The 24,176-nt window shown below is 38.4% G+C and overlaps 1 protein-coding gene across 1 annotated transcript in view; it reads left to right on the forward strand.

Moving 5' to 3' along the window:
- LOC115217360 (galectin-9-like) overlaps window positions 1-24,176 on the forward strand; it is a 76,977-nt gene that overhangs the window by 13,305 nt on the left and 39,496 nt on the right. The window lies entirely within an intron of this gene.

The following is a 24,176-nucleotide window of genomic DNA, read 5'->3' on the forward strand; positions in this document are numbered from 1 at the left end:
GTGCCGGGCAACCTTAGAGATGTACCTGCTGTTGATGTGGAAGTTTTCAAGCAATGTCTGGACAGGTTTCTGTCTGAGATACCAGATGAACCCACACCACGACAGAAGATTCAAAGAAGAGCAGCTCCGTACAACTCGCTACTTCACCAAAAACAATATCGGAAACAACACCAAATAACTACAGGTGGTGCACTAGCATGACCTCATCCCTTGGTTGAAACCAGTAAGAGGTAAAAGATAAAGATATATATATATATATATATGTGTGTGTGTGTGTGTGTGTATACTAGCTTAAGGTGACCTGCTCTACACGCAGGTGAGGGTGTGGTTGTTACTTTCTGTTTCTTATCACTACATTCTCCCTATTTGTTTCTCTCTCTTTTCTCTCTCACTTTCCCATTCTCTTACTTTTCCTTTCTCTCGGACTCTCCTCAACTTTCTCTTACTCTCTATCTTTCTCTATCTATCTCTCTCCCATTTATAAAAAAACAAAAGATCTTGAGTAAGTTGAGAAAGAAAATATTTTGAAAGATCAATCATAAATATCAGGCAGTGACAATGGAAAGCACACTTGCCTTTGTATGTGCCACTATTTGAGCAATTAAAAATAAAGAAAAAAGGATTTCTTTGTTAAATTTAGTACTTATTTTGGGAATTTTTTGATGATTGACCATACAAATGAAAGCTCTAAACACGGGCTACATGCAGCTGTAAATTTTTTTCAGAAAAAATGAAAAATGTAAACAATAAAAAAATAAAATGAGAAATTTTTTCAATTTCAAAAATCTTGTCATGATTTTCAAAATTTCGAAACCCATTTTCCACGCTTAAATTACAGATCCACTTCCACTTTACCATGTTGAAAATTTGATTGAAATCGGGCAAGGGTGTCTAATCTAGACCCCCAAGTGTCCCCAAAAATCAATAAAATCCCCGTTTTCACAGCAAAGCAACCACTGTAATGCCCCAAAACCCCTCCAAATCAATTTTTCACTTTGAGTTACCCACTCCTGTAAATTTTAACCCCCTTCCAGCTCCATTTAGACCCCTTTTTACATAAAAATCCAATTTGTATCAACTTTCGTCTTCTTCATTTTATAGATTAGACAGATATACCCAGCCTTGCTCGGAATTAAAATAGTTTATTATTGTTTCACTTGTTTCGGTATTATAACACGATTTCATTCGGGTCTACGCGGGTCACATTTTAAAAGATGAATAATTTTGCCCTAGAGGCCATGCCTTTCAATTGAGCAAACTCACTAGCACTTTTAACATAGATGTGCATATTTTCAGCTCAGTCTGACCACATATACACAAATTATATATACATATACATATATATATATATATATAATATATATATATATAATATATATATATATATATACATATGCATTAAATATGTACATATATACGCATTATATATACATGTCTACACACACACACATATATATAAATATATACACTTTATATATATATACGCACATATATATATATATATGTTGTTATATTTTGGAATGGTCATTTTGCCAGTTTAACCAATAAAAACACACGCACTATATATTTGGTGTTACTTTGCTTCAGCGTTATTTATTTTTTACATTAATCTTAATCTTATTTCAGCCAGAGTTCTTTTGTCACACTCCTGTGACTGCATCAGTGGTCCTTTGCTTTCTTCTTTCTTATTTGTGTGTCTCTTCTTACTAACCGTCAGCCATTTTGTATTTCTATTGTATGTGTCTTCATTTGCGCATACATATATCTCTATGTGCGTCTATGTTTAGTTAGTGTGTGTGTGTGGGGGGGGGTGAAATGCCTGTAATATTTGTATTTCCTGTTTATATACATTCATGTAATTTGTTTTTGTTTTTGTTTTTGTTTATTCTTATTTTGTTCATGTGTTTATACTCACTTATTATTATTATTATTATTCATGCAAATTTGTCTGATCTCTAGTGGTTAAGCTGTTTATTATTATTATTATTAGTATTAGTATTATCCCTTTGATCCCTGGTCGTCAATCTGTTTATTATTATTTTCAGCCTCGCCTTGTATTGCATATTATGTATAATTCATTAGTTATCGTTGACCATCGATTCGGCCTCGCGTCTCGCTAAATATAGAATAGATATTTAAGTTTTTCCATACAGGGGTCTCAATGGCGGCCGATTTTTCGCGGGGTGCCACTATTCCCTTTCTCTCTCTCCCTCTTTACGTTGTCTGTCCTCCCCCTCTTCCTTTTCCCTCCCATTGCTAAGCATTCTTAAGCTAGCCCGTAAAGTAACCTGCCTCATTCTTGATTTCAAATTCCTTCTGCCGAGTCAGTCCGAAAACGAAATGTTTCCAAGATAAGAAAACCTTTTTTAACCTAATTCATCCTGTATTTACCAGTAATATTCTCATGCAAATTTGTTTGATCTCTAGTGGTTAAGCTGTTTATTATTATTATTATTATTATTATTATTATTAGTATTAGTATTATCCCTTTGATCCCTGGTCGTCAATCTGTTTATTATTATTTTCAGCCTCGCCTCGTATTGCATATTATGTATAATTCATTAGTTATCGTTGACCATCGATTCGGCCTCGCGTCTCGCTAAATATAGAATAGATATTTAAGTTTTTCCATACAGGGGTCTCAATGGCGGCCGATTTTTCGTGGGGCTCGCCCGCCCTCCCACCCCCTCCACCGTTACAGGAAGCCAAAAATTTTCTCATCTCTGTCTCTGATGTACACTTTAAGTTTTACGCTGCTCCCCCACCACTACAGGAAGTCCAAAATTTTCTCATCCTTATTGTCTCCCATGTACATGTCTGTCTCCCATGTACACTTCGCATCCCTGTTGTCTACGCCACTTTCTCCTCCTTCCATAAATGGTAGTGGTCATTCATTGCAAGATATATTGGTGACGTACGCGGTTTGAACTTAGGTTTAATTGTCTGTTTATGAATCCTGCCAAACGCGAGTTTTCTTTTCAGGTTCATGATGCTACTAGGTCCAATGCCTCCCACTCCCTCAGGATTGGCACCCTCAACGTTGGCACACTGAAAGGCAGATCTGGCGAGATCGTTGAATTGCTTGAATGGAGGTGTGTGGATATATGCTGTGTTCAAGAGGTGAGGTGGAGAGGAGGTTCTGCTAGGTTCCTCACAGGTAAAGGACAGAGGTACAAGATTTTCTGGGCTGGGAATACTGAAGGGGTCGGGGGAGTAGGTATGCTTATTGCCGAAAAATGGGTAGGTAAGGTAATCGAGGTATTAGAGTATGTGACAGAATACTGAAGATTAGTTTAGTGCTCCATCATAGTTTAGCAACTATTATATTGGCCTATGCCCCTCAGCCAGGGCTACCCGATGGACAGAAAGACTGTTTCTATGACACCCTACTGCAGACCACCTCACTGACGAACGACAGGGACCTTCTCTTTGTGGGTGGTGACTTCAATGGGCATGTTGGACGATATGCTGAGGGCTTCTATAGCGTTCATGGAGGCTATGGTTATGGTTCTCGCAATGAGGAGGGAACCAGGCTGCTGGAGTTCTGTGATGCGAATAGTCTTATGGTTTGCAACACTAACTTCAGGAAACCGACAAGCCACTTGGTCACCTACCGTTCGGGCCAGCATACTAGCCAAATCGACTACATCCTTACCAGAAAAAGGGAAATATGGCTGCTTATAAATGCCAAAACCTTCCCAGGCGAAGAGTGTACCCCACAACATAGACTGGTAGTCAGTGACTTTAGAATCAGGACTAAGAGGACGACTAGAAGATGACCAACATGGAGAAGAAGGGTCTGGAAGCTTAAAGACCCTGCAAATGGACAGAGATTTAGAGACATGTTACTTGAAGCCTTCGACGAAATAGAAGGAGGTATAGCTACACATGGGGTAGAAGATAACTGGGCGCTTCTAAGGGACAACCTGCTGAAAGCCACAGACTAGATCTGTGGCTGGTGCAAAGTCCCCACAAGACCCAAAATAACGTGGTGGTGGAACAATACTGTTGACAGGGCTATTAGACAAAAGAAACAGGCTTGGAAGGACTGGAAGAACGGTGGTAGCAGGGAAGTGTATCAGACTGCAAGAAGGGAGGCTAGGAGGCAGGTGTATTTAGCCAGAGGGGAAGCAGATAAGAAAAAATTTGCCAATGTCCTGCGCCGTGAAGATGAAAGACTTGAGGTATTTCGTGTTGCAAGACAGTGTGTGAGAGAGAAATGTGTTCGCAAGGATGACGGCTCACTTGCGCTAAATGAGGATGCAAAGAGAAAGGTTTGGAGACGCCACTATGAAAGGTTGCTGAATGAGGAAAATGAATGGGATAAAGAGAGTCTGCTGAATGTTGACAGTTCCTTAGTAGATAAGGCAATTAGAAGCATGAAAACAGGGAAAGCCCCAGGCCCATCAGGAATTACTGCAGAGATGCTCAAAATATCTGGTAGTGCTGGCTATAGCCTAGTCACCCGTATAGTTAACCAGGTGATACACGAAGGAGTCATTCCCAATGACTGGTGTAGCAGCATAATAGTCAACTGCTACAAAGGTAAAGGTGACGCCCTAGATACAAATAACTACAGGGGTATCAAGCTGCTAGATCAGGTAATGAAGGTTACGGAGAGGGTTATAGCCCAACAAATTAGAGAGAGAGTTAGCTTAGATCAGATGCAGTTTGGATTCGTGCCAGGGAAAAGTACTACTGATGCTATTTTCCTGGTAAGACAGCTGCAGGAGAAATACCTAGCCAAAGACAAGCCCCTATACCTGGCTTTTGTCGATATGGAGAAAGCCTTCGACAGGGTCCCCCGATCCCTTATCTGGTGGTCAATGAGGAAACTAGGGATAGATGAATGGTTAGTGAGAGCTGTGCAAGCCATGTACAGAGACGCTGCTAGTAAGGTGAGGGTTGGCACCGAGTACAGTGAAGAATTCAGGGTAGAGGTTGGGGTCCACCAAGGTTCAGTCCTCAGCCCCCTCCTATTTATCATAGTCCTCCAGGCAATAACGGAGGAATTCAAGACTGGATGCCCCTGGGAGCTCCTCTATGCTGATGACCTTGCTCTAATTGCTGAGTCTCTATCAGAACTGAAGGAGAAGTTTCAGGTGTGGAAGCAAGGTTTAGAATCGAAGGGTCTTAGAATCAACCTAGCCAAAACCAAAGTCCTAATAAGTAGGAAGGTAGACCAATCACAAACGCCTTCAGGTAGATGGCCTTGCTCGATCTGTAGAAAAGGCGTAGGTAGAAACTCTATAAGATGCACCAAATGTAAGCTATGGACACATAAGAGATGTAGTAATGTCAAAGGAAGACTAACTAGGAAAATAGTTTTTATCTGTGGCAGATGCTCAGGAGCAATAAACTCTGAAAATATGCAGAGACCAACTTCTATCACGTTTCAGGGAGAAAAACTAGAAGTAGTTGATAGCTTCCGCTACCTAGGTGACCAAGTCAGTAGCGGGGGCGGGTGTGCTGAAAGCCTGGGCAAAGTTTAGAGAGCTCTTACCCCTGCTGGTGACAAAAAGCTTCTCGCTCAAAGTAAAAGGCAGACTGTATGATGCATGTGTACGTACAGCCATGCTACATGGTAGTGAAACTTGGGCTGTGACTGCTGAGGATTTACGTAAGCTCACAAGAAATGAAGCTAGTATGCTCCGTTGGATGTGTAATGTCAGTGTTCATAGTCGACAGAGTGTAAGTACCTTGAGAGAAAAGTTGGACCTAAGAGGCATCAGATGTTGTGTGCAAGTGAGACGATTGCGCTGGTATGGTCATGTGGCGAGAATGGACGAAGATAGGTGTGTGAAAAAGTGCCACACCCTGGCAGTTGAGGGGACCTGTGGAAGAGGTAGACCCAGGAAAACCTGGGTCGAGGTGGTGAAGCACGACCTTCGAACTCTAGGTCTCACCAAGGAAATGACCAGAGACCGAGACCTATGGAAGTATGCTGTGCGTGAGAAGACCCGGCAAGACCAGTGAGAACAATCAAAATCAAATCATATATCAGAAAGCAGGGGTTAAGTGACGCATCCGTTCGTGTCCACTGCCAGCCTCGTCTGGCACCCGTGTCGGTGATACGTAAAAGCACCATTCGCTCGTGGCCGTTTGCCAGCTCTGTCTGGCCCCTGTGTCGGTGGCACGTAAAAGCACCATCCGTTCGTGTTCGTTGCTAGCCTCAGCTGGCCCCCGTGCCGGTGACACATAAAAGCACCGTCCGTTCATGGCCGTTTGCCAGCTCAGTCTGACCCCGTGTCGGTGGCACATAAAAGCACCATCCGCTCATGTTTGTTGCCAGCCTCGGCTGGCCCCCGTGCCAGTGACACGTAAAAGCACCGTCCGTTCATGGCCGTTTGCCAGCTCTGTCTGGCCCTGTGTCGGTGGCACGTAAAAGCACCATCCGTTCGTGTCCGTTGCCAGCCGCGGCTGACCCCCGTGCCGGTGACATGTAAAAGCCCCGTCCATTCGTGGCCGTTTGCCAGCTCTGTCTGGCCCCGTGTCGGTGGCACGTAAAAGCACCATCCGTTCGTGTTCGTTGCCAGCATCGCCTGGCCCCGTGCCGATGACACGTAAAAGCACCATCCGTTCGTGGCCGTTGTGCCAGCTCTGTCTGGCACCTGTGCAGGTGGCACGTAAAAAACACCCACTACACTCGTGGAGTGGTTGGCGTTAGGAAGGGCATCCAACCGTAGAAACACTGCCAAATCTGACTGGGCCTGATGAAGCCTTCCGGCTTCACAGACCCCAGTTAAACCGTCCAACCCATGCTAGCATGGAAAACGGACGCTAAATGATGATGATGATGATGATGATGATGATGATAACAATAATAATAGTAATAATAATAGATATATAAATAAAATTAAAAAATAAACAAATAAATAAAAATATATAAAAAATATAAATAAAAAAATAAAAATGTATATAGTTATTTACTTCCATTTGATTATTTATCTATTTTATTTCATTATGTTTTCAGTTTTGTTTATATTGTAACTAGTTTATGGGGATCCTCTTCTGTCATATGTTGTGGTGTGTGCTAGTGTTCCATTTCTAAACATCAAAAGAGTCTGGACACTGACTGTTTGATAAAACATGCTTTCATTCCTGCATGAAAGGAAATGATGACTTAACATTTTATGAGGCATACCAATTCTTTCTAGAACTATATAGAGAGCATTTCTATTAACAGTATTAATCACTTTGGTTAGATCTATAAAAAACATATACAGTCCCTAATTTTTCTCAACAACTTTCTCAGCAACTTGATAAAATGAAATCATATCAGTGTTGCTGGATAAATGGATAAATGTCATCGATATTGTGCTCAATTATAGTGTTAAGAAATATTATTGCTAAGAGTTTTCCTATAATACACAGGAGAGAGATGCAGACTACTTTTCTTCCCTTGTTGTTGAAGAGATGCATTATGGGTGCATCCTTGTTTTTCTGTGATGCATGTCCAAAACTCCAGATGACTTCAAAAAAGCTCAAAAAACTTTTGCACCAACTTTTTTGCTACTATATTTGAAGAGTCCATGTGGAATGCCATATTTACATGATGCTTTGTTTGATGACATTTGTGTTATGGCATCTTGAATTTCCACTAAACATGATTCAAGAGACATCTCCAAGATTTCTGGTCTTTGAGAAATGGAATCAGCCACACTATCATTCATGACAGAATTGTAATTCCTAACAGCTTTCTATTGGGAAGAAAATTAACCTTTTCAGTCAGAAGACTCTAACCCTCAGAAGGCAGAACAGAAGCCAAACCATTTTCTAAGGGAATAAATACCTTTTTGAGACCTACATAGAAAGCTTTGGAGCTTATTCATTGCTTCAAAACACCTTCATTCTTCTGAGAGCAGTTTGCACCTGTTTCTGCATACCTTGTATGCTCACTTGTTGATGTTGGATTGTTTATCATTGATCTAATCATTGAGTGAATCATGCATATTTTTGATAAGGTACTAAACATCTTGATAAGGTGCTGTTATTAAACCAATCTTGATGTTTCCTGATATCATCAGTTATTTGTACTGAATCAAGAGAGGTTTCAAGTTGATCAGATAACTCTTTATTAATATGGCTGGATTTCAATGGCAAAACACTGATGCTAAAGATCAATGCCTGAAAGATAGCAAGTGATGTTAAAGTCCTTCTGTGATTATGTAAACAATCAAATGTCAAACCTTTGATCTCAGATGCATCCAAATTGCTTTGTTGCTCTTTGAGTTGAAAATATTGGTGATTGCTAGGCCAAATTTTCTGCAAAGTGAAAGAAGATATAGACCATTTGAGTTCATTCACTCCATGTGGACTGAGAATATTAGAATGTTTGGTGGTCAGCACCTACTTCAGCATTGAAGTATCAACAATGTACTATCCATTATATATTGAATATGGTTACTAATTTTTCTTAAAATATTAATTAAACATCCTGCCTCCCATTATTTCTCCCATTCAGTTGCCAATAAGTTAAATCATTTGACCTATATTAGATGTTGATAAAGCTTACAATACATTCACTTTTTTATATTTTATTATGGTTAGACTGAGTTTAAATATGATGGGAATTCTTACCATGTCATATCTCATTAGCACCTCAGTATTTCTATCTTCCCCTCCACTGTATTTTTCCCTTTGCCCAGTATGGACTTTGTTCAGTTATCAATAGTTCTCTCTTCTATAACCTTTTCAGAGTGTGGGTATGCCTTGAGAACGATATGCTGGAGTTTATGTTTTAGATCCAAGAGGTGGTATCAAAAAATGTCTGGACTAGTTCTGTAGCACACCAACAGATGGCAGCACACAGTTGCATGCATAGTGAGAGCTAGTAGTGAACTTCATGAGACTGTGTGCTGAGTGACATTGCTGTGTTTACTTCACAAGTTGTGAAATTTATGCTTTTGTAATCATGTGTATGCTGTAGTCTGTGATTTTGTCATGGACAAGAAGTTGGAACAAAGAGCCAACATGAAATTTTGCATTAAACTTAGGAAGTCTGCTACAGAGACATTGAGCATGCTTTGGCAAGCTTACAGTGATGAGGCAATGACTTGACACAGTGTTTCGAGTGGCATGAGTGCTTCTAAAAGTGGAAGAATATCCCTGGAAGACAATGCATGATCTGGAAGGCCTGCCATGAGCATCACTCTTGGAAATGTGGTATTGTGCATTGGGAATTTGTCCCCCAATACCAGACTATCAACCAAAAATGCTAGTGCAATGTTTTGAAGCATCTGAGGGAGGACATGGATTCTTCATGACGACAATGCATCCTATTGTCAAGCTCTCCTCACTCACAAGTTTCTTGCCAAAAACAACATGGTATCATTTCCACACCCAGCCTATTCACCAGATTTAGCACCTCTCCCCCAAGATGAAAATGCAGTTCAAATGTTGCTGTTTTAACATCATTGTTGAGATCCAGAGCAAATCACAGAAGATCTTTAACTTGCTTATAGAAAATGACTTGTAGCTGGATTCCAAATGGCAGGAATGCTGGGACTGGTGTATTGCTGTACAAGGTGACTATTTTGAAGGAGATTATATTGAAAGTTAAGTAGATAAGTTATTTTTTATGAAAGTGTTGTGGCAAGAGTCATTGACACCCTTGTGGTACTGGAAGAATGGACTACCTGAACTCTTATCAAAAGTAGCATATTGCTTCAGATGAGAGAAGTCGTAGGAGTTGTTGAGATTATTGAGAGTTTTTATTTATTGGAGTATCATGTTTAGTGGAGTAATTCGAAGTACATCATGTGAAGACAGTTGTGTCTATCCCTGCTTTGTGAATTCTATATATCCCATGTATAGAAGGATATAAAAGAAACAAAACGTAAAGATTATTTGCCGGCATAATGTGGCAGTCCTGGTTGGGATGAATGTTACTGTTGTTTTAGCCCCAGGAAACATCATCTCCAACTGGCTATATGACACATTATCTATTTTAGAATAGGGGAGTTTAGCGCCCCCACTCAGCCCAAAGCAATATCTGTGGCCAGCAGTTTCTGGGTTATTTCTCTTCCTCAGCACAGAATAACTGCCTGGCTGAGATCGCGCTGCCATCTCAGTTTCTGAGTTTGAAAGAAATAAGAAGGGGAAAAAGATGATGACAATGATGATGATGATGATGAAGAAGAAGAAGGTAAAGCAAAAATAAAGTATGTGGTATGCCGTTATGATAAAATAATAAAACTAGCAACAACAGCAACAAAACAAATAGCAATGATAATAACATTGGTTTAAAATTTTAGCGGAAGGACAAATATCAAGTATACTAATACTGATGCTGCTGCTGCCGCTGCTGCTGCCACTGCTGCTGCCGCTGCTGCTGCCGCCGCTGCTGCCGCCGCTGCTGCTGCCGCCGCTGCTGCTGCCGCCGCTGCTGCTGCTGCCGCTGCTGCTGCTACTGCTACCGCTACTGCTGCTGCCGCTGCTGCTGAAGTATTTTGTCTTCTTGGAGGTGGGGGGAAACAGTCATGGAAAATGTCCATGTCCCTTCACCATGAGGTGAGGAGAGAGTCTAGGGTGGGGACATCCATGCGTTCTGTACATTGGCTGGTCTGATGCTTCTGTCATTTCACAGAACAATAGATTCCTGAATGTCAATCCATTCCCCACACAGCCAAGCATCTACCAAATCAGTGCATTGGTACACTGTTTCCCTCTTTCAAAGTTTTACTTGTGAAGTTTGGGCAGCACGTTTTTCCTGTGCATCCTCACAGTCCCACAGGCTCCCCACCTAAAGCTGCAGGAAGAGGTCTGGATTGGAAAACCAGTTGTCCATATAAATATTGTAGCCTTTGTCAAACAAGTTTTCATTCTGTTGATCCAATCTGTCCTGACCATAGATTTTGTAATTTCACGTGTACCCACAGGCTCTGCCTGTTGACTGGCATACTTTATAAAACCTTAGCTCCAAAGCAGGCACACTTGATTGGGTTGTATTGTTTGAATAGGAGCCTTCCCTTGAATTTCCACAAACTCTCATCCATACAAATTTCCTGTGTGGGGACATAAACCATTCTGAAATTTTCAACCACTTCATCAATGATAGGACGTATTTTGTGCAGCCTGTCATCCTTGTTCTTGCCTGAGTTGAAATGTAGATTTTGAAGAAGCACCAAAAATCAGTCACATGGCATCGTTTCCAGGAAGAAAGGTGTCGATGTGGCTGGATCCTGATTCCTAGGATTGGTTTTTTCAAGATGCCCATCAGTATCAGCAGGGCAAGTAGAACTTTGATTTTGTCCCCAGTGGTTGGAAACCAATCCCTGTTATACCTAGGTATGACATGCTGGCGATGGTTTTCAACGTAGTCATTTGTTTTGTCTGCTATATATTGGAACATTTCATTTGTCAAAAACTTGTGGAAGATTTCCAATGGTGTACTTCCATGTTCAAGGTTTGCCTTTACATGCATACCAGTAAACCCATGCTGTTGGACAAAATTGTCTCTCACTTGCCACACAACATTCTGTTGTCCAGAGCCATTCACTGCTGCCTGCCTGTACCTTTGATTCACCAGAATATCATCATCGCTTCTGAACTAGGAAAATGCTCATTCTCTGAAAATCTTCTGAACCAGAAGAAACAACTGGTGAAGTGATAGAGCTTGGTGTAGCTTGGTGTGATGACTGTAAATTCAATGAAAAGTTGATTGAGCTGGAGTGGTAGGACACAATGATCGTAAATTTGACAAAACAGGACATGATAACAAAGTAGACAGAGCTGGAGTGGTAGGACCAGACTATCAGGTTCTAAATATTTACATGAAATATCTAATTGGTCTATCAGTTGGCAGGTGAACCAGTACTAACTCAGGTGACAGGTTCTAAGTCAGGTGGCATATAATTACATCAACCCAGTATGTAACTGGTACTTATTTCATTGACCTCAAAAGGATGACAGGTAAAGTCAATCTTGGTGGACTTTGAACTCAGAACATTACAAAGGAAGAAATCCCACTAAGCAATTTGTTCAGAGTGGTGGTGGTGGTGATGATGATGATGATGATGATGATCATCATCATCATCGTTTAAAGTCCGTTTTCCGCGCTAGCACGGGTTGGACGGTTCGACCGGGGTCTGGGAAGCCAGGGGCCGCTCCAGGCTCCAGTCTGATCTGGCAGAGTTTCTACGGCTGGATGCCCTTTCTAACGCCAACCACTCCGTGAGTGGAGTGGGTGCTTTTTACGTTCCACCTGCACAGGGGCCGGGGGGGTCCGGCATCGGTCACGATCGGTTCGAGCTTTTAACGTGCCAGCGGCACGGGAGCCAGCTGGCAACGTTCGGATGGTCTTACCGGCACAGAGGCCAGTCGGGGCAGTGCTGGCATCGGCCACGTTCGGATAGTACTTTTTATGTGCCACCGGCACAGGCATCATAACTCCTATTTCCATTGATATTTATTTCGACGTTCATGTTCATGTACTTGACTCAACAGGTCTCCTCAGGCACAGCAGGACGATCTGGGATCCGGGGTACTTTGAATGGGCAGGGGCTATGTGGAACTGATGCAGGAAGCAGCCCGGGTCTTTGCAGTCACAGCATATCTCCAGAGATCTCGGTCCTTCGCCATTGCCTCAGTGAGGCCCAATGCTCTGAGGTCACGCTTGACTACCTCATCCCATGTCTTCCTGGGTCTACCTCTCCCCCTGATACCTTCAACTGTTTGGGAGTGGCACTTCTTCACACATCTCTCTTCATCCATCTGCAGCACAAAATTAAAATATAATTAGGAGCTTTCTTAAGGAAAGAGAAATGAATAGAAGCTGCTTTAAGACCTATGATGGGGGTGTAGTGATGTGGATGAGTGGGTGGTGGTTGAGTCACATGCAATAAAACTCAAGGCATACATCAAAGCAATGGCTAGTGACTTTCGACCTCCACATGGGATGAAAGTTAGAAGGGATACAGAGTTTGTAGGAACAAGTGGGCCAAACTGAATGAATAAATAAGTGAATGGATGAATTTAAAATAGTTTAAAAAGGCTAATGTTAAAATCCGATTGAACTTGAAGTTAAAAATATGATTTGAATTAAAATTAGATAGAAGAAAATAAAGATTAAACTCAAAATTAGAATGAAAAATTATTAAGCTGACAAATAGCTAAATTGTGAGCTAGTTGGTAACTTAGTTACAGCTGCTGTTTTTGAAAGGTTAGAGTAGTTTAATATCAATGATTGGAGGGTTAAAAGGAGATGATTCACCATGCCATATTGTAATGAAGTTGAAAGTGTTCTCTGTAAGTTCTAGTACCTCAACAGCTGTCTCCAGAAAATGGAAGAAAGAGAATTAAAGTCCAAACTCGGAATCCATAAACAGGAAGCTGGTAAGTAGTCCAATTACAAGTGAGTAGAGTCAGGCAAGCTGGAAGATATTAACTAGCTAATTCCCTGTGAAGAGCTTAGGGTGTTAGAGGGTGAAGGAACAAAAATATAGGGCAAAAGTACAAAAATACAAAGGAATAAATTGAAGTGAGGGAGTGCATGAAAGGGCTCCATCAAAGAGGTGGAAAATTCATCAATAAGTATTGTGAATGATAATTTACAACAAAAGATATAAGTTATGTGGGTTTACATGCAGTCATATGCCTCACAGTTGAGGTTGTGGAAGATCAAAGAAACTAGAGAAAGATTTGAGAGCTATAGAGGATAGAGGGTCTCTCCTACATGCTAACTACCTGATAAAATCATATATAGATTTTATCCTTAATTTTAATATATATATATATATATCAAATAAAATCAAAAACAAAACACAAAGGATGTCGCGGTACACATGTTTCAAGCTTTATAAACGACCTATTCTTACATCAGTGTATAATAGATATAAAGGATGGTTTAAAGCTCTCTTCAGCTGCATGCAATTGTTATTCCAATCTTGTATGTTGGATATATAATATAACGAAGCAGTGGGGAAGAAAGTATTTACACGATGCACTACTATTAATATTACATGAGACTCAACGCTCACTGTGAACTGCTTACTAACCCAATCTGCCAATCACTCACAGTTCTTTACTTTATAACAATGAGTCAGTCCACCTTTAGTCACTTGAGGGGTGGTCCCCTTTTTAGAGTCAATCTCCCCTATCTTCTCTCCTTTTGAGAATTGAGTTTTAATATCTGTTATTCTGAATTTTAATATCTGTTATGCTTAGGGTTCAATTCCAGTGTTTCTGTTGTTTTCCGTTTTCTGGTGCTTGAATATGTAGTTTCAAATTTTTTGGGTGTTGGTACCTCAAATGTGTCAGGCAATATTTTCATGTTGTACAATACTTCCATTTCTCATGACTATTTTTCCATGAATCTTTTTTTAAGTTGGTTAATATGACTTTTATGTTCAATATTTTTTTCCTTTTACCAGGAATAACATTCTTCCAATTTCATCATCATCATCGTTTAACGTCCGTTTTCCATGCTAGCATGGATTGGACAGTTCAACCAGGGTCTGGGAAGCCAGGAGGCTGTGCCAGGCTCCAGTCTGATCTGGCAGTGTTTCTACAGCTTGATGCCCTTCCTAACGCCAACCACTCCGTGAGTGTAGTGGGTGCTTTTTACATGCCACCGGCACAGGGGCCAGAGGAGGCAGGCAAACGGCCACGATCGGTTGGTGCTTTTTACGTGTCACCAACATGGACGCCAGTCAGGTGGTGCTGGCATCAGCCACATTCAGATGGTGCTTTTTGCATGCCACCGGCATGGGTATCTTAACTACAATTTCCATTGATTTTTATTCTGATGGTGGTGTTGACGAACTTGACTCAATAGGTCCTCAAGAACAGTGTGTCACTCTAATTTTTTCACAGTAAAAATAATCATTAGAGCTTCTTTTTCGATTTGACTATAATTTTTCTCTGCTGCTACAAAAATCTCCACTGCAGGATGGAAGTGTGCTAACAGCAAATCAGATATTAGAATTTAAAAAAAATTTTTGTCATACACCTTTTGACAGTTCTCAGACCAATTCCATCTCATCTTTTTCAACAGATTATTTAATAGAAACCTCACCTTATGCATATCTGGAATATAATTTTGGCAATAATTTGCCAGTCCTAAAATGCTTGTAAGGTCGTTATATTTGTTGGGGGGGGGCATATTTTTAATTGTGTCTGCCCTTGATGGGTCTGGTTGACATCCATTTCTGTCAATGATTTGTCCTAAATATCACATTTTTGGTAAGAAAAATTCACACTTTTCTTCACTCAAAGTAAAGCCATAATACCTAATTTTTTTGAATTCATATTTTACATGTTTTACGTGTTGATCCCTGGATTTGCTTTTAATGAGTATACCATCCGGATAGGGAATTGCATATTCACAGTCTGCTAACATTGCAAAATCACTGGTGCAAAATCACTGTTGAAAAATCACTGGTGTGACTTTTAAGTCCTTTATGTATGTTAATTGTTAGGTGTTTAGAGCATTTGTCATCTGCTATAATTTGTAGGTATGTATCAGAGAGATCCAATTTAGAAAATATCTTGCCACTGTTTAATTTTGCAAAAAATCTTCCGGGGTAGGTAGCGGATTGTGGCATGTTTTAAGACATTCATTTAAACCTGTAGAAATATCAGCGCACACTCTGATTTTATTATTCTTTTTTTTAGCATATACAGTTGATGATGACCATTGACTATTCCACTTTTTGGATAACTCCAATTTTTCTAGTTTCTAACTCTAAGTTTATCTGTTCTAACGCTGCAATTGGTACAGTTCATTTTGGTTTAAATGTTGGTATGACGTTTTCTTGTATTTGAAACTGCACCCTTGTTTTAGTGCACAGACCTAATTTATCAGACAGAACTTAAAAAAAAAGAATATAAAAATTTTTTTTATTTTATCTGATGACTTATTCACAAAAGCCATTCACATTTTTACAGAAAAGATTTATGGGGAAGTCCTATAAGTTAAATAATTCCATGCAGTCAGGACTGAATAAATTTATGGTATTATCTAACACAAAAACTTTAGCTTCTAAAGTTTTTTCACGAAATGTAATGTTACTTATCAATTTGCTCTTAAAATATAGTTTTTTTCCTGAAACACCATAGGCAATTTTTGACGTTTTATTTAATCTAGGTCTCCCATTTTTTCCCCATGTATCTGTTAATTATTGAGTTATCGCTGCCTGTATCCAATTGTAAAATCAGAGTGTGTGCTGATATTTCTACAGGTTTAAATGAATGTCTTAAAACATGCCACTATCCGCTACCTACCCCGGAAGATATTTTTGCAAAATTAATTGTTATTGATTTTTTACATACACAAATTTCTTTTGAGGCTCATTCATATTTTTTGTCACCAAAAACCTATTTATGTGATTTTTTCTGTTGAGCCATTTTTTAGGTTCTGTCCTACCTTGTGACTTTTTATGGCCTGTTTTCCCACTCTTGAAGTATTTTATATTTTTAAACTGAGAGTTATCTCTAAAATGTAGACCACTGCAGCCATACCATAGATTTAGTCCAGACATTTTTTTTATCTGATACCAGTTGACATGCTTGAATATGAGAGCAATCTTTCTCTTTAATTCTATTTGCACAGTGTCATAAATTTATAATCCTTTGACATTCTTCTGCTACTACCTGTACGTTTTGGTCCTGTTCTAATTTTCTTAATATCCAGGACTGTATACCTGCATCTTTGTTTGCAGTAAGCCCTTGAATAAAAATTAAACACTTGAACATGTCAGGGGTCAACTCATTCAATTTGAATTTCTCTCACTCTCTGTTAACCACTCCAGCATAGGTGACAAAATCTTCATCATCTTTTTTGATCAAATTTAAACATTGCCAGCTGAACAGGGAACTTCTTCCACTGAAAATTTCTGATAAAATATTGTTTCATTAAAACATATCTCACCTAGTTTCTTCTGCAGAATATAGTTACTATATTTTTTGTGTTATGCAGGAGATAACTTTCTTAAAAGTAGTTGTACTCTTTTCTATTTAGACCAACTTTTACACTCTTCTTTGAAGATTTCTTTGTATCTACAAAAATATGCAGAGAAGGCAACCCCTTCTGGTTTATAGCAGAATTCTTCAATTGAGTTTGTTACACTATCTGGTGGTTACAAATCTGAAGTATTTTCAGACTCCTTCAACATTAATTCTGGCAACTGTTGGTTTTGTTGTTGCTGTTGTAGTTGCTGTTTTCTTTATTCAAAATTTGGACAGAACTTATGGGATGACCTGATAAATTGTGACCATTTCATTTAAAACTGCAAACAACCATATCGATTTCATTGAGAATGCTTTGAGTATTAGCTATAGTCAATACATAACAGTGAGAACAAAGAAGCTAATCTGATTTTAACAAGAAATGAAATAACAAATCAGTTTAGTAAGACTAAATATGATATGATAATCTTTTAAATGCTACACTGGCACATTAATATTTCACCAGTTGCTACTCAAAGATAATGATAAAGATAGTTTTCGTTCACTTAATATTACAAGTTGAACTATGCACTGTTAACTATCAAGAGTTTAATTTTATTGATATTTGTTATCTTCAAAATTTTGTATCATGTTCTATCTTTGTTTTCAAAAAGGTCAAAGTGTGCTTTTAAAAAGTTTAAGTTTCACTTAACTGATAATGGATATGAAACATGTTTCCAATTTGAATCTCTAAGTGATAAATTAGCAGTGATAACATTATTAGTTGAAATACGGCTAAAATCACCCTAAAACATGAATATTTTAATCCTGTTCATTGGTGGCAACATCTTATTCCATACATTAATGGTGGTATTCTGTTAGTTTTGTTTGTGTATGTAATAGGGAAGTACTGAAATAGTAAAGAGGGGATAAATTGTGAGTGTTTTGATTAAGTTTAAATCTTGAAGACATAGTCACAGCATGGTCAGAAGAGTGGAACTGTTGCAATAGAAAACACAGGGAGGGTATTTCAGTTAGTTATCCAAGAGTGTTAATAAATGAAACTTTAAAATATTCTTGAATATTTTCTAGTATTTGTGTGTATGTTATGTGTGATCGCTGAATTGCTCTAGCAAATTTGCACTTTGTCTCAGATTAATACTCCTTCAAAACTTAAATATTTACTGCTGCTGAAGAGAAAAATCAGCCTTGCAAAACCCTCTTAGTTTTGTGATGTGTGATTAAAAATTCTCACTCATCCCAAGCTAGCTATATTGAATATTTTGTCTGATGTTGCAAACATACTAGATACCTTTACCCTTCAAAAGTGAGATGATATGTTATTTCAAGAAGAAAGCATTGGGTACCAGATCTCTAATATCTAACTGCTGATGCTGGCAAGCTCAGTGAACACAAAAACTCTCTTCTCATAAGCACTCACAGGGCCGTAGCCAAGCTGAGGCAGAGGAGGCATTTGCCTCCTCTAATTTTCCTTAACTGAAGATGAAAGTGAGCTTAGTATTGAAAATTATGGGATGTTAAAATATTTGTTTTTGTGTTATTTTGATTTTATCAAGAAGTTAACGATAAATAATAATGACTTTAGATAGTAAATTTACATTTATGTATTTGTTTTGCAAGATTTTTGATGTGAAATTGTGTGTTGAAACAGATATTGTTGTATTTAGGAATGGTCACTTTGCCAGTTTAGCCAATAAAAACACACGCACTATATATTTGGTAACACCAAATATATAGGATACTATATATTTGGTAACACCAAATATATAGTGCGTGAGTTTTTATTGGCTAAACGGGTAAATTTAGTTTTAGGCTAATATATTGAATGACCTTTCACAGTGGTAGTTAAAGCATGTAAAGTGACTACTTATTGAATGTTCTCTCACACTCCCTGATCCCAAGTATTTTGCCTATCTGGCTGTGGGTTATTTTTAGACATGACTGTCTGCCTCCCTGGGAATTCCTACCATTGCTTGGTGGAGCTATTTTTGAATATCTGTGAGATCACACTCCTCATTGTAAGGTGAGAAAGAGAAGTTTTGAATTGGTAACTGGTGTATTTATTGCAACCATTTGCTCAACATCACACTTAACATGATGTATAATTGGAAGGACCCTTCTTATAAGCATGCAAAAATAAGTGTTTATTTCAAATGAGTACCATCAAACATGTAAGTATCCTTAATATACTGAAAAGGGTAAACCAAATTGTTTCCTGTAAAACCTGAACTATGTTCCTCCTCTATGGCCTTTTGTCAGCAGAGCCTATCTATTACTGACCCATCTATTGTCTGTGTGTTCATCAACTTTTTCTACAAATGACTTCTCTCAAACTGTTGGCCTAAACGGGACCAGATTTTTATGATAGTACCTGGTTTGATCCTCTATCAAGTTTGTTTAACTTGTTCTGATTCAGCAATTGTTTACCATTCTTTGAACAAATTACTTAACACTCTCCTTCTCTGAAACTATTTGACTTAATGTCAGAAAAATTTACTGGTGTGTTCCTTGGGTAGTCCCCTACAAAGTTAATTGATATTTTATTAATTGGATGATTTTTTTTTATTTAATAGAAAATCTATTTAATAGAAAACACATAAGGACTTTTCGTTTTCTATATGCTTTCCATGATTATTTCCCCGTCTTAAAATAGAGAGGGAAAGTGTAAACGGGTAAATTTAGTTTTAGGCTAATATATTGAATGACCTTTCACAGTGGTAGTTAAAGCATGTAAAGTGACTACTTATTGAATGTTCTCTCACACTCCCTGATCCCAAGTATTTTGCCTATCTGGCTGTGGGTTATTTTTAGACATGACTGTCTGCCTCCCTGGGCTAGAAATGCTGGCTAGAAAGGATGAAAAGATAAAGGTGGCATCGTCTTTCTTCTCGAGTGAAGAGTGAAGGGAAAGTGTTGCTCCTTGGTCATAGCTAACGCAAAAGAGAAGCTTTTGACCGCCATAAAGATGATGTCACCTTTATCCTTTCTTTCTTTCTAGTCAGCACCATGCATTCCTTACTCTTTCTCTTTCTACTGGCAGACAGTAACTTCAACACTATCAACTACCAACCAGCAAGCAAACTTGTTGTCATTGCTACTACAATTATTGCTGCATCTCTAACTACATGTCAGGCAAATGAATAAGTATATGTAAATAATATTTCTACACCTGAAACTAGTAATACCAGCAATGAATCTCTGACATCTAGTATTTCAACACTACAAACCATCTCAAAAAGCAGGGTGTTTGGAATTTTGGAGCAAGGTATGCAAAATTCACCCAAACTTGATATTGGGGTAGTTAGTCGAGCATCTATGGGTGACAATGAATGCAAGACCATTTTTCAGCAGAAGTGGAAGCCACCAAAGCAGTTTACATACCCAAAGAATCACCAGAACAGACGGTATTCTCCAACATGGGAAGAAAAGTTTCCATGGCTTAGGTATTCTAAGTCACTGGATGCAGTTTTTTGTTCAGTGTGTATTTGCTTTGCTTCCCAAGATATGAGCAATCCTGAATTTGTAACCAAACCATTCCAGGATTGGAAGAATGCCTGTGGTCAAGAAAGAGGGTCTCTAACTCATCATAAAAAGTTAGAACCCATCAATGAGCATTGAAAGGGGCTTATGAATTTTTGATGATATGCCAAGAAGAAAAGAAATCAGTCACAGAACATCTTTCTAAAGCATATGCAAAAAGAACAGATTAGCTCTTTTATGCATTCTTGATGTAATCACTTCCCTTGCAAAAAGAGGAATTTCACTTAGAGGAAGCTGGTCCCATGAGAAAAAGGAGGAAGACAGTAATTTCAACATTTTTAATAAGTGGAAAGCAAAAGATAATCCTCAATTTGCAACCTTTCTGGAAAATGCACCAAAGAATGCCACATATTTATCTACTGTTATCCAGAATCAACTGATTGAATGTTTTGCAAAGGTCATCAGGAGGCAAATCCTTAATGAAACCATGAAGGCTGACTATTTCAGCATCATGGCTGATGAAATTTATGATGCATTCACAATAGAGCAGTTATCAGTCTGTATACATTATATCAGGATCAAGGATGGGGGAACCAAAGAGGTAGCTGAAGATTTTCTTAGATTTATACAGCTGGGCAGACAAATTCCCAATCAATTACTGGGGCACTGATGAATGTTGATTTAAGCAAGTGGAAAGATAAAGGCTTTGATGGAGCACCTGTGATGGATGGTGATGTCAGTGGTGTGTCAAAACTCATAAAAGATGCTCTTCCATAAGCAAAATACTTCACCCACTGTAGAAACCATTGCCTCAACCTTGTAGTGGTTAATTCCTGCCAAAATGTTCCTGCTATTAGAAATTTCATGAGTGCATTCAGGGATATGAGCTTTTTTCTCACCAATTGCCACCAAACAAAATTGATCTTGAAATCCAAAGTTACCCAGAAGGAACTAATTGGATTTTTGAGTTATCTTGAGGTACATGAAGAAGAGCTATTTATTGCCTCTAACAAGGCATACCGACTCTCTGTGAAGCCAGATGGCTGTCAAGAGTTGACTCGGTACTTTGCTTGTTAAATATGATCGAGTTAAAGATGCTCTTGAAGAAATAAATAAAATGTCTTCTGGCAAATCAAAGTCAGATGCCCAGGCATATTTGAAAAGAATGAGTGAATTTGGATTTATAATGACAGGAGTCATCATCCAGTATGTCCCAGGATACATCAGACCAATTTCTGTTGCTTTGCAGTCAAAGCAGTATGATCTTTTTGAAGCATATGAAGAATGCCAAAGATTGATGGAAGTGCTCAAATCCCAACAAAACAATGACACTTTCAAGCAGTTGTATTAAAGAGCCTCTCATCTTCTGAAGGAAAATTATGGGACTGATGAAGAGCCTGAAACTGAGCATGTATCAGAAGGGAAGAGACAAATGCATAGAGCCAATGCCCCAGGCAGAAACTGTGAAGAATTCTATAAGATAAATTACTACTTCACATTTATTGACCATGTAATGTCAGATCTTCAGAATCAATTCCCAGCAGATTGCTGGCATTCCACCTCTTACCACAAAAGGTGCAACAACTAACTGAAGATCAAGAAAGGAACATTATGGAAGAGTTTTTGGATGATTCGCCCTCACCTGATAGTTTCCATCAAGAGTTAGAGAGGTGGAAACAAAAAGCTTCAAAAATGGAGCCAGAAACCAGACAACAACGGCTAGTCCAACTGCTAAATGGAATTGATAAGGTATTTTATTCAAATATCAATGCAACCCTCTCTCTTCCTGTGGGGTCATGCTCATGTGAGCGATCATTCAGTGCACTTAGGCATCTAAAAACATGGTGTAGAACCTCTATGGGAGAGAATAGATTGAATGGACTTGCTATGGCTCATATTCACAAGGATCACCCGTTAGTAGAGAATCTTGATGACGTTGAAGTATTAAAAGAGTGGGATGGATTAATGCATAGGAGAATTTCACTGACATTTGATCATCTGAAATGGAACAATTCAGCTAGACTGATATTTTGGACATTTTGACAGTCTGTTCTTTGACAAAAAGTGATTTTTGTCATTTCTCAATTCAACCCAAAGGGGACAGATTGGTCATGTGATTCAAATGTTTAATTCTTCATATATAATTTATTTTTATAATATCTTCATGGATATAAGATATCTAGCTTTTACTTTAGTTTTTTGATACAAAATAAGTTCCAGTTTAACATGTTTAATTTACTCTATGAATATATAACAGTACCTACATGGAATGGTATGTGCTCTCCAAGTTGGAGAAGTTTCTTGAACAGTCCATCAGAAATGGAGGAATCAAAGGGAATGCATACATATGTATATTTTAGCAATCTACTGTTTACATTAAATGCCATCATTTAGACTTAACAATTGATATTAGTTTAGCAAAGAACTTTATGATGTTATTGATTTGGTATTTGTGTCTGAGATACTTCAGTTTGGAAGCCTTTGACAAACTAAAAAAAATGCCTTATAAACTCTAGTATATATATCTGCAAGTATAGATATATGCTTTTCTGACATACCCTTCCCATCATTGGGACAATGCATAGAACTGTTTGAAATTGCCAACTTTGGTTTTTGTTGGTCTTTGCCTCCTCTAATATTTTAGTCAGGATACAGCCCTGACTCACTATATATATCTAATTTAGAGCATGGGTATCAGTGATAGATGCCCATTGATTAATGATAAAAGCTACATTTCAAGCATGTTGCTAAGCAAAAGTGTGACATTTTCTTTTTGAACACACCTGGAATGAGTTGGCTATATACAGGGAAATCTAGATGTATAACAGAAAGATAACTTTTATACATGAAGCACTGTAAAGGCAGTTGTGTATTATATATCTTGAAAAGTGAACCAGTTGATATTTATGATGGTGATAATGATAACAATTCATAATTAAAACTATTTGCTGTAAATTACCAATTTACAATTTCATACAGTCTATTGAAATATTTTACATGCATTAAATGTTGAGATAAATTGAAACATATAATGATCTCGCTTTAATATGAAATTAAGTGATTAAATAGCAATATGATATTCACTATAGAAAGGCTGTTGATAGAAATATCAAGAGAGTGAAGATGGTAGGTCATACCACATATATGTTAAATAGTTCAAGGTGTCAGTAACCACCCTAGAGTGTGCTTTTTGATTGTTATTTGTGTTAGTTTTTTTAAAGTTGTTAACTTGTTTTAAATTTAAAAGTAATTAAAAGTGGCTGTGTGGTTAGCAGTTTGCTTCTTAACCACATGGTTCTGGGTTCACTCCCACTGTGTAACACCTTGGGCAAGTGTCTTCTATCATAGCCTCGAGCCGACCAAAGCCTTGTGAGTGGATTTGGTAGACAGAAACTGAACAAAGCCTGTTGTATATGTGTGTGTGTCTTTGTGTCTTTTGTCCTCCACTACCACTTGACAACTAGTGTTGGTCTGTTTATGTCCCTGTATCTTAGCAATTTGACAAAAGAGACCAATAGAATAAGACTTAAAAAAAAAGAAAATATAAATACTAGGATTGATTAGTTCAACAAAGTTCCTTACGGCAGTGCATGGCTGCAGTCTAATAACTGAAACAAGATAAAAGATAACCAACATTTTTAAAATGATCTCTCATGTTTTCTTGGCATTATTTGCATTTCTTGGCATTTAATCATCATATAAACTATTGTACAAGTTTAATATTATATTCAGTACATTTCATCATGTCAGTACCCACATTGGACAAGATAGATTATTATGATTTTTAC

Source organism: Octopus sinensis, linkage group LG11 (assembly GCF_006345805.1).
Source record: "Octopus sinensis linkage group LG11, ASM634580v1, whole genome shotgun sequence".
NCBI lineage: Eukaryota > Metazoa > Mollusca > Cephalopoda > Octopoda > Octopodidae > Octopus > Octopus sinensis.